Consider the following 9,505-nt stretch of genomic DNA (forward strand, 5'->3'; position numbering starts at 1 on the left):
TGGTGGATAAGTTACACTAGGCAATCAGCCTAAAATCTTCGGAGTTTTTTCAGGATAAAAAGAAAAACATGTGAGGAGAGCCACACATCTTAATTTAGCATTGCTATTTGATTTTCAAATAGTAGTCTGCAAGCTTGAGAGAAACATAAAAATTGTATATTTTTTGTAAATAATGATTATTCCTTTAAGAGAAATGTTAAAAAGGCTTGCTGTGAATATTAGTTATCTATTGCTGAATAATACTCCAAAATGTACACGGTTAAGAAAAATAATATTTATTATCTCAGATTCTGTGGGTCAGGAACTCCAGTGTGGCTTGGCTGGGTAATTCTGGCACCAGGTGTCTCTTGAAGTTGAACTCAGGGTGTCTACTGTGCATGCAGTGCTCTGAAGGTTGGACTGCATCTGGAGGATCTGCTTCCAAGATGGCTCATTCACATGTGGGTAGGAAGCCTCAGCTCCCCCTCATGTCTTGGTGACTGACTCAAGTGGGAGAAGACTGCACAAGGGTGTGATGACCAGGAGGTAAGGATCATAGGGGGTCTTCTTGAAGGTTAGCTAAGACACTGTGTTATCCTTAATTGTATATCAGTACTTATTACAATACCCAGTGTAAGTAAATATTTGAATCATTTTTAAAATGTAAATGAGTGGATGGATAGAGAGATGGATGTTTGCATAAATGAATAAACAGGAGAATATTTTCAGTGGCTACTTAGGAAATTTTAAAAGTGAGAAATCATGAAATTTGGCTTCAATCCTCTCAATTCCATTCAAAGAAATGGAAAATGTATAAAAATGTATAACTTATCAAAGCTAACATAAAAAGTTATAGAAAATCTGATTTAATATATTGCCATTTAAAAAACTGAATCGGGAATTGAAGCAAAATTTCCATAAAATTTGATTTCCAGTCTGAGATCAATTTACTGGCATGTTCTATGAAATCGTAAAGGAAGCATTAACCTCTGTGTTGTACAAAATATTCTGAAAAACTATAAGTTATTTTAGGAGATTAGTATAATACTGATACCAAAACCCAGTGGAGAAAATACAAGAAGGAAAAATTATAGGACCATTTCACTATAAGTACAGAGACAAAAACATATAAAAAACTAGCAAACAGACTTCCAGTTTCTGGTTCCATATATAAGGGGCTGGGAAGTCACCACTCCACTCTATCAAGAAGGAAAAAGCTGAGCAGACTGAAAAATCAACACGTCTTCCTGAATCTATAAGAGAGGTGTGGACACAGGGCAAACGGCTGCGCCCAAGAATGGAGAGATAGACAGGTGAATAAAGGGAGTGATGACTTACCTGAGCAGTGACTCACAAGTGGAAACCACAGGAAGAACCAAAACCTGAACTGTAATTGATAAATTGCTTAAGGATCCATGTAAGCAAGTCTGATAGTTAAAAACTCCAGGGACCCTGAGTCATGGCCAGGGCAGGGTGGAGGTGGCATCCCCACACTTCTGCGAGTTTTACCCCTAGGAGTTTGACCAGATTCTCACATTAAATATGCAAATATTGGGGGGAAATTCCTTCATGCTTCCAGCAGAGTGGGGAGAAGAGGAACCATGTTGAAATATGCCAGAGCACTCTGTTGTTCTTAACAAGGCCTGCCTACTAAAGAATCTATTTAACCAGACCCTAACTTGCTGGGGTTTTGTCAGAGCCTAATTGTCCTGAAGGAAGGGAAATACTCAGTTCCAGCTGGCTCTAGACTTTCACATGAGAGAGGGAAAAACCCAGCTCCAGCATACTCCAGCTATGTTGTCCCACCTAAGTCGGGGCATTTGCGGGGGCGGGGGGTACAACTGAGAAACAGTTGTGAAGTTCACGACCCAGAGGTAAAAGATCATTAAAAGACTGAGACCTAATCATTGGACTAGAGAAAGCTTCTCCTCCCCCAACATCTCACCACTACATTACTAAAGTCCTATATATCCTTTTATCAAGTAAACCATGTCAGGCTATACAGAAAAAATTACACAACATATCAAATGGCAAAAAACAATTTGAAAAGGCAGAGCCAGAAGAGAACCAGACATTGCAGGGATGTTGGAATTATTAGACCAGAAATTTAAAACAACTATGACTAATATGCTAAAGGATCTAATGAATAAAGTAGATAGTATGCAAGAACAGATAGGCAATGTAAGGAGAAAGATGAAAATCCTAAAATAAACAACGGAAAAAGAAATGTGAAAGATTAAAAACACAGTAATAGAAGGAAGAATGCCTTTGTTAGGTTTATTAGTAGAGTGGACATAAGTAAGGAAAGACTCTGAACTTGAGGCTATATCAATAGAAACCTCCAAAACTGAAAAACAAAGAAAACAAAGGCTAGGGGAAAAAAAAAGAACAGAATACCCAAGGACTCTAGGACAAGCACAAAAAATATAATATATGTGTAATGGGAATACCAGAAGGAAAAGAAAGAGGGAAAGGAGAGGAATATTTGAAACAATAATGACTGAGAATTTCCGCAAACTAATGTCAGACAGCAAACCACAGATCTAGGAAGTTCAGAGAGTGCCAAGAAGGATAAATGAAAAAAGAAACAAACAGAAAACTATATATAAGCATATCATTTTCAAACTACAGAAGATCAAATAGAAAGAAATTACTCCTGAAAGAAGTCAGAGGAAAAACAAAACAAAACATCTAGCCTATAGAGGAACCAAGGTAAGAATTACATTTCACTTCTACTAAGAAACCATGAAAACAAGAATAGATTAGAGTGAAATATTTAAAGTGTTGAGAGAAAAAAACCACAGCCTAGAATTCTGTACCCTGCAAAATTTTCAAAAGTGAGGGAGAAATAAAAACTTTCTCAAACAAAAATGGAGGGAATGTGTTCCCTGTAGACCAGTCTTGCAAGACATGTTAAATGAAGTTTTTTAGAGACAAGGAAAATAATATAGGTCAGAAATTCAAATCTTCATAAGGAAAGGAAGAATATCAAAGAAGGATATGGGAAGGTAAATAAAAACTTTTATTTTCCTTAGTTGATCTCACAGATAACGGTTTGTTCAAAATTATAATAGCAACAATGTATTTGATTATATGGTTATACAAATATTGTATATATACTTATGTATGCTTATATATAACTGAAATAAATGATAGCAATGATACAATAGCTAGGAGGGAGGAAAAGTAGGATTTTTTTTATTACAAGGGTATTTACACTACCTGTGAAGAAGTGTAGGGTTATTGGAAGGTGAACTTGGATTAATTGTAAATGTATACCACAAACTCTAGAGGGACCACTAAAAAAAGTTAAAGAATTATAACTGATAAGCTAAGAAAGGAGAAAAAAAAGGTTTTTGTGGTTCCTCAAAAAATTAAAAATAGAGCTACCATATGATGTAGCAATTTCACACCTGGGTATACATTATTAATATTGTGATTTATAATAAGAAATGTATATTTGGCCTTCAGACCTGCTGCTGGCACAGAGCTCCTAAAATCCTTAGAATTTCCTAAGTGAAGAGAGAGACAAAGGTGTTTTTGTTATGTTAATGAAGTGAGCTTTGGCCTGCTTCTAGAGTTAGGGGCTGGTTGCTAGGAGAACAGTCATGCTATTAAGGGTGCCTTCCATTTCCACAGGCTATTCCTAACCTTTACTACATTTCCAGACCTGCTGTACTGGACTGTGTCCAGTTTTTCTGCACAGAAACGTTGAGCAATGCCAAAGATGCAGTGAGAAATAAAATGGTAACTAGGTTAGTAACTATGCATAAAGAAATTCCTCTATGGTCATAGGGTGTACCCTTGAATACTGATGTGCAACTACCACATCAATACTAAACACATGCTACCTTCTCCTCCCCTTAAAAAAAATTACTGAGATATTTTATTTTTACTGATTATTTTCCAGTGGATAGTGGGAATGGATAGGACCTCCTTTAATTGAGCTAAATAAATCTTTGATATGCAGCTGTATTCCCTTTTCCTGGGTGCATTCATAGGATGAATTTACTTGTGAATTGTCCCTCTGGCTTTGTACTACTCACTGCGTAATAAGACACCCCAAGGAAGTTTCCAGGAAGCAGGGGAAATGGCGGTGGTTATTTAACAAAACGGAAGAGAAATAAGCACATAGATGGAAAATAGCTCGATCTAAAGGGAATGATAATGGGAGAAAAATGAGAAAGAGCTAGAATATTTTACTTAATAATGTAAGGCCAAAGGCTGAAAACGAGAACGAAGGCTGAAAACGAAAACGAGAGGACCTAACTGGAGATGCCGGGGATCGAACCCGGGGCCTCATACATGCGAAGCATGCGCTCTACCACTGAGCTACATCCCCTGCTGGAGGTCAGTTACCGGGCAGCATTCCTGTGCCTTTAAAATCTCAAAGCGTTGTGCACAATTTTGGGTTTTTTTGTTTCCAACTAGAGAGTAGCCGTCATTGAAGACGAATTACATCTAAAGCCTCTTTCGGATTATATCCAAGTAGCCCCCTTCCGAGGCCCGTCGACAACATCCAACTCGTATTGTTACTGAGAACAGAGCCCAATTTTAGTAGCTTCAGCACAATTATTCTTATTTTAGTAGTTTCAGCACAATTGTTTTTTCTCCCGTCAGTCAAATCGATCCCCGGTGGAAAGAACTGAGGGATTTTTCAGGACCCTTTGAAAAATGGTCTACGAGCCAAAACAAAGGCTCATGGAAAATGCGACCCAATTTTTTTGCAGCAGAGTAAGTTGAATGGTCAAATGAACCTTTGGAGCTGCGTCTTCCAACTTGATCCCACTTGGAGGAAAAAAAAAAAGAAAATTGTCCAGATAGATGAAATGTGAAAATCCTGCCCTCATATTTGTCCCCAGAGGCAACGGCTTGTCCCACAGAGACCTTCGAGTCCACCTGACCACAGATAACCGGAGTGGTTATCTGTGAACTTTGGCTTCATGAAGAATCTTAGATTTAAAGAAGCCCGCATTCCTTTGTTTCCCCCTTTCCTTTATCCAGTGGCCAGCTTCTCGTTCCGCAGCCTACTTTACCCCGTGGAAGAATGAATGTGGACAAGACCTCCTAAACCAGCATCCGGGTCCGGAGCGCTTCTGCACCCGCAGCCCCGCTGCACTACTACAATCTACGGAAAAGGCTTTTCTGACCCCAGACCCAGCTGCAGTGATTTTTGTCTCTCACTTCAGAAGTCATACAGCAGAGAACAGAAACTCTTCAAAAGTGAAAATGGCAACACCAAAGGCACGATTCATGATGATAAATTGGACTTCATTAAAATTAAAAATTACTGCTGCTCTGAGAAAGACACTGTTAAGACATGGGCTGGGAGAAAATATTTGCAAAACACGAATCTGATAAAGGGATGGTATCTAAAATATACAAAGAACTCTTAAAACTCAACAAGAAAATGAAAAGCCGATTATAAATCAGGCAACGTATCTGAACAGATACCTCATTAAAGAAGAAACATAGATGACAGATAACCATATAAAATGATGCTCCACATCGTACATCATCAGGGAATTGTAAATTAAAGCAACAATGAGATACTACTACACACCTATTGGAATAGCCAAAATTCAGAACGCTGACAATACCAAATGCTAGGGAGTTGTACGAACCCTACTCCATTAGTTTCCCTCAGATATTTACCTACCCACAGTTTTCTGCCCTCAAAAGCCTTTAAAACCCTTTTCATTTATCTCATCACTTCTCTACAAATTTATTTTTCTTTCCTAAGACTATATAAGCTCAGGGCTAACTATCCCTTTGAGTCATTTATCATTGAATCCTCCCATGTGTATGCATGATGCATGCATTAATAAACTTTTGTTTCTCTGTTGTTAATCTGTTTTTTGTCGCTTTAATTTGCACAGTTCCAATCAACAAAGTTAAGACAGGTAGAGGAAAAGATGTTTTTTCCCCTCTTCTACACTACTTTATCATCCTAAATCCCAAATTGAGAATATTGAAGAGCCAACAGCCAACCAATGAGGGAAAATATACAATGTGCCTTTATTGTTTAAGCCACTGAGATTTTGTGGATGTTTTCTTTTACATCATGATCAAGCCTATGCTGAGTGACACGGGGAAATTATGCCTTTTGTTATATGAATAGCAATTCTATTTTCCCAGTCTGAATTTTTCATTGACTTTGCTTGTGTATTTTTACTTTGTTTTACAGGAGGTTTTGTTTTGTTCTGTTTTACTCTATTATTATTCAAATAATACATATTTATTGCAGAAAATTTGGAAAGTAAGAAAAGGATAAAACTACTAAACAAACTCTACCTATACTCTTACCACTCTTTCAGAAGCTCTCTTGAAATCAAATTTGTTAAAATTTTCCTTTAAATAATTTTGGATTTTTTTTTTTTTTTTTTTTTTTTAATCTAGACGCGCAGGCTCAGCGGCCATGGCTCACGGGCCCAGCCACTCCGCGGCATGTGGGATCTTCCCGGACCGCGGCACGAACCCGTGTGCCTTACATCGGCGGGCGGACTCAACCACTGCGCCACCAGGTAAGCCCTAATTTTGGATTTTTGAATCACAATTGATTCAATAGCCTTCCCCACTCCAAAGTTATTAAAAATTTCACATGTGTTTTTGAAGTACTAGTAAGTTTTGTTTTCATAAATCTCAAACACCATTTAGAATTCATCCTGCTGTGAGTTGTGGGATATGGAGTCAATACTTTTTTTCCAGGTAACTACCCAGCTTTTGCCACACCAATGATTAAATAGTACATTTTTATCCATAACGGGGGATTATAACCCATTGTGCTCAGTAATTACCGTCAGAAATAAAGTATGGATACATAATATTTGAATTGTGCAATTTATCTAACAGACACACAAAGAACTCCTGATGAAAACAGAGTTCCCTCATAATCAAAATAGCATTATACCAATTAGAAGACTCTAAAGCCCAACTAATATTCTTTGTTTTACTCTCCTCCCTCCTTTTTTTCCCTGAAAGATATTGTAACTCTCTTTCTTTTCAAATGTGTATCTGAATTTCCTTTCAGATGAAAATTTTACCTTGTTTGTGATAAAGTCCTTTGTTGAAAATATGTATATCTGAATCTCTTTTCAAATATATATTTTATCTTTTTACTGTGACACACTGTTTTCAAAGCATATACGTACTTGAATAGCTTTTTTAAAGTATATATCAACCTTTTGAAGTTGACTTTCTTGTGAACAGAAGGATCTCTCTCCCCAGTGGCTCCCAAAGTAATTTCTTGAAAACTGAGGGATTCAGAGTCTTGTGGAAATGTGACCACTGACTTAGAAATTTTAAATATGGCTTTCTGTATACAGGAAGTAATGGGGGGAATATCCACTGGCAGAAATATCCAATGGCATGTTTCCTCTCAAGTCTTAACACATGCATTTTTATGAGCGAATGATTTGGGTAGAAGACAATCTCTGTCACTCACAGGAAAACATATATTAGTCTTTAGGTATAGGAAAGATAAAGGATGGTAAAAGGATATTAAATATTAGCACTTTATCAGAAAGAATTCAGGTAACCTTACATAGTGGCAATTTACCAGTATTTGCACATAGCCGCTCCTGGACTGTAGTTCTCAATAAGTTCCCAAATAAAACTGAAACTCATAGCTCCCACATTGTGCATTTTTATTTCAGTTGACACATGTCGACTGGGAAAACAAAAAACAAAAAACAAACACAATGTGAGAGTTGTGAGTTAAGTTTTATTTGGGGCAAAGTGAGGACTATAGCCCAGGAGACAGTGTCTCAGATAGCTCTGAGGAACGGCTCCGAAGACATAGCAGGGAAGGTCAGAATTATATAAGATTCTGGTGAAGGGGGTACGTGCAGTTAAGCACACATTTTGGCAGAGGCTTGCTGATGTCACCATTAATGATTTTAGTGCTTTTCTAGATATGATAAGATGTAAGAAGTTGGGCTCATAAAATCTCCTGAAAATATCTAACTATTTGAAGGCCTGTTGTGCCAGTTTTTCCCAGAGCACAGAGTGCCTCATTTCTGATCTCCACTGCAAACTCCTTTCAGGGTGTGTTGAAGGTCAGCGGCTGCAGTGGCTAGTGATTTAATCCTTGTAGAGGCAGAAGGCAAGTGCCAATTTTTAGTTGGCACACCTCACAAATATGAGTGAAAGTTTGCATATAGATTTTGAGTTGAGTTACAAAACTGCTCTAATTTGCACATCTATATTTTTTCTTCTGTTTATTCAAATGCATTAATCCTTAGAACTCTGCTGTCCAATATGGTAGCCACTAGCACATGTGATTCTTGAGTACTTGAAATATGACCAATCCAACTTGAGATGTACTGTAACTGTAAAGTACACAGCAGATTTCAAAGACGTAGTAAGAAAAAAAAAAGAATGTAAATTATCTAGGTAATATGCCTTTATATGGATTATTTATTGAGATGATAATATTTTAGATATACTGAATAAAATAAAATATTATTAACTTCACTTGTTTCTTTTTACTTTTTTCAATGTGACTAGAAAATTTAAAATTATATATGTGGTTGGCATTTGTGCCTCATATTATATTGGGCAGTGCTTCCCAATTTACCGTGCTTTTGCTTATATCAGGAATGTACAAGACCCCACTTGGAATCCAGTTTGCTTCTGTCACAATGTAATGATTTACCAGGGACAATGGACATGATCCTAATTGTGCTTTACCCCAAGCCGCAGAGGCAAATTAAAGCCAGCCCCATTTCCCCACCCCACACATTTCTCTCCCTCATTGAGACCTGTCACTTTTCTGTTTCCTATTCCTTATTCTGGCAGTCAGATGAATCTATTGGACAAACTGAGAGACAAGTTCTTCCCAACAAATGGGGTCCTTCCAAGTTCAAAATCTACTTCATGGGATTTCTGTGAACATGAACAAAACTCTCATATGGTCAGAAGCGGACAAAAAGGAGATGAGATACCAATCACATCACCTATATTTCTAAGCATTTCCCGGGATTTCTAAGGAAGTTCAAGGAACATTATACTAGAGTCCAAGATTAGTCTAGCTTAATACATCTTTTTTCCGGGAATACCGTTAATGGGTTCCCAATCTTCAAATCACAATAAGCCCTTTTACATTCTCCCTCTACATACTGTCTCTCTTTTCCATAATAATAAAACCCCTCCCAATCACAGATTGCTGCAGAGTTGCCATCTTAGGGATCACTGTGGTTGCCAAATATCTCCACAAGACTCCATCTTAAATTTTCTTAAACAGGCATCTTAATCATGTTCAAACGCAAGCTACTACTCGTTCCAAGCTCGATCTAACACCCACAAAGCAAAAACACAACAGACTGCCAAGAGGTATAAGGGGATTCATTCTTCTTCGCACACATTCCACGATCGAAACCCCCACCCCAACCCCCTTCTCCTGTTTACTTGGGCGAAGGTATGAAACATTTAGGATTAATCTGCTTTCCTCTGGCAGTTCATACCCCAGAACAGGGACTTTTTTTTTTTTTTTTTTTAGATGTTAGGGGAAAAAAAGCACAATTTC

General features: G+C 37.6%; 1 non-coding gene across 1 annotated transcript; it reads right to left on the minus strand.

The window, feature by feature from the left end:
* Positions 1–4,249: 4,249 nt before the first annotated feature.
* Positions 4,250–4,321, minus strand: TRNAA-CGC. Its single transcript has one exon. It is a non-coding gene; the product is annotated as a tRNA-Ala (tRNA).
* Positions 4,322–9,505: the final 5,184 nt, after the last annotated feature.

This window comes from Monodon monoceros, unplaced genomic scaffold (assembly GCF_005190385.1).
Source record: "Monodon monoceros isolate NGI ecotype Baffin Bay Population unplaced genomic scaffold, NGI_Narwhal_1 Super_Scaffold_3, whole genome shotgun sequence".
Taxonomy (NCBI): domain Eukaryota; kingdom Metazoa; phylum Chordata; class Mammalia; order Artiodactyla; family Monodontidae; genus Monodon; species Monodon monoceros.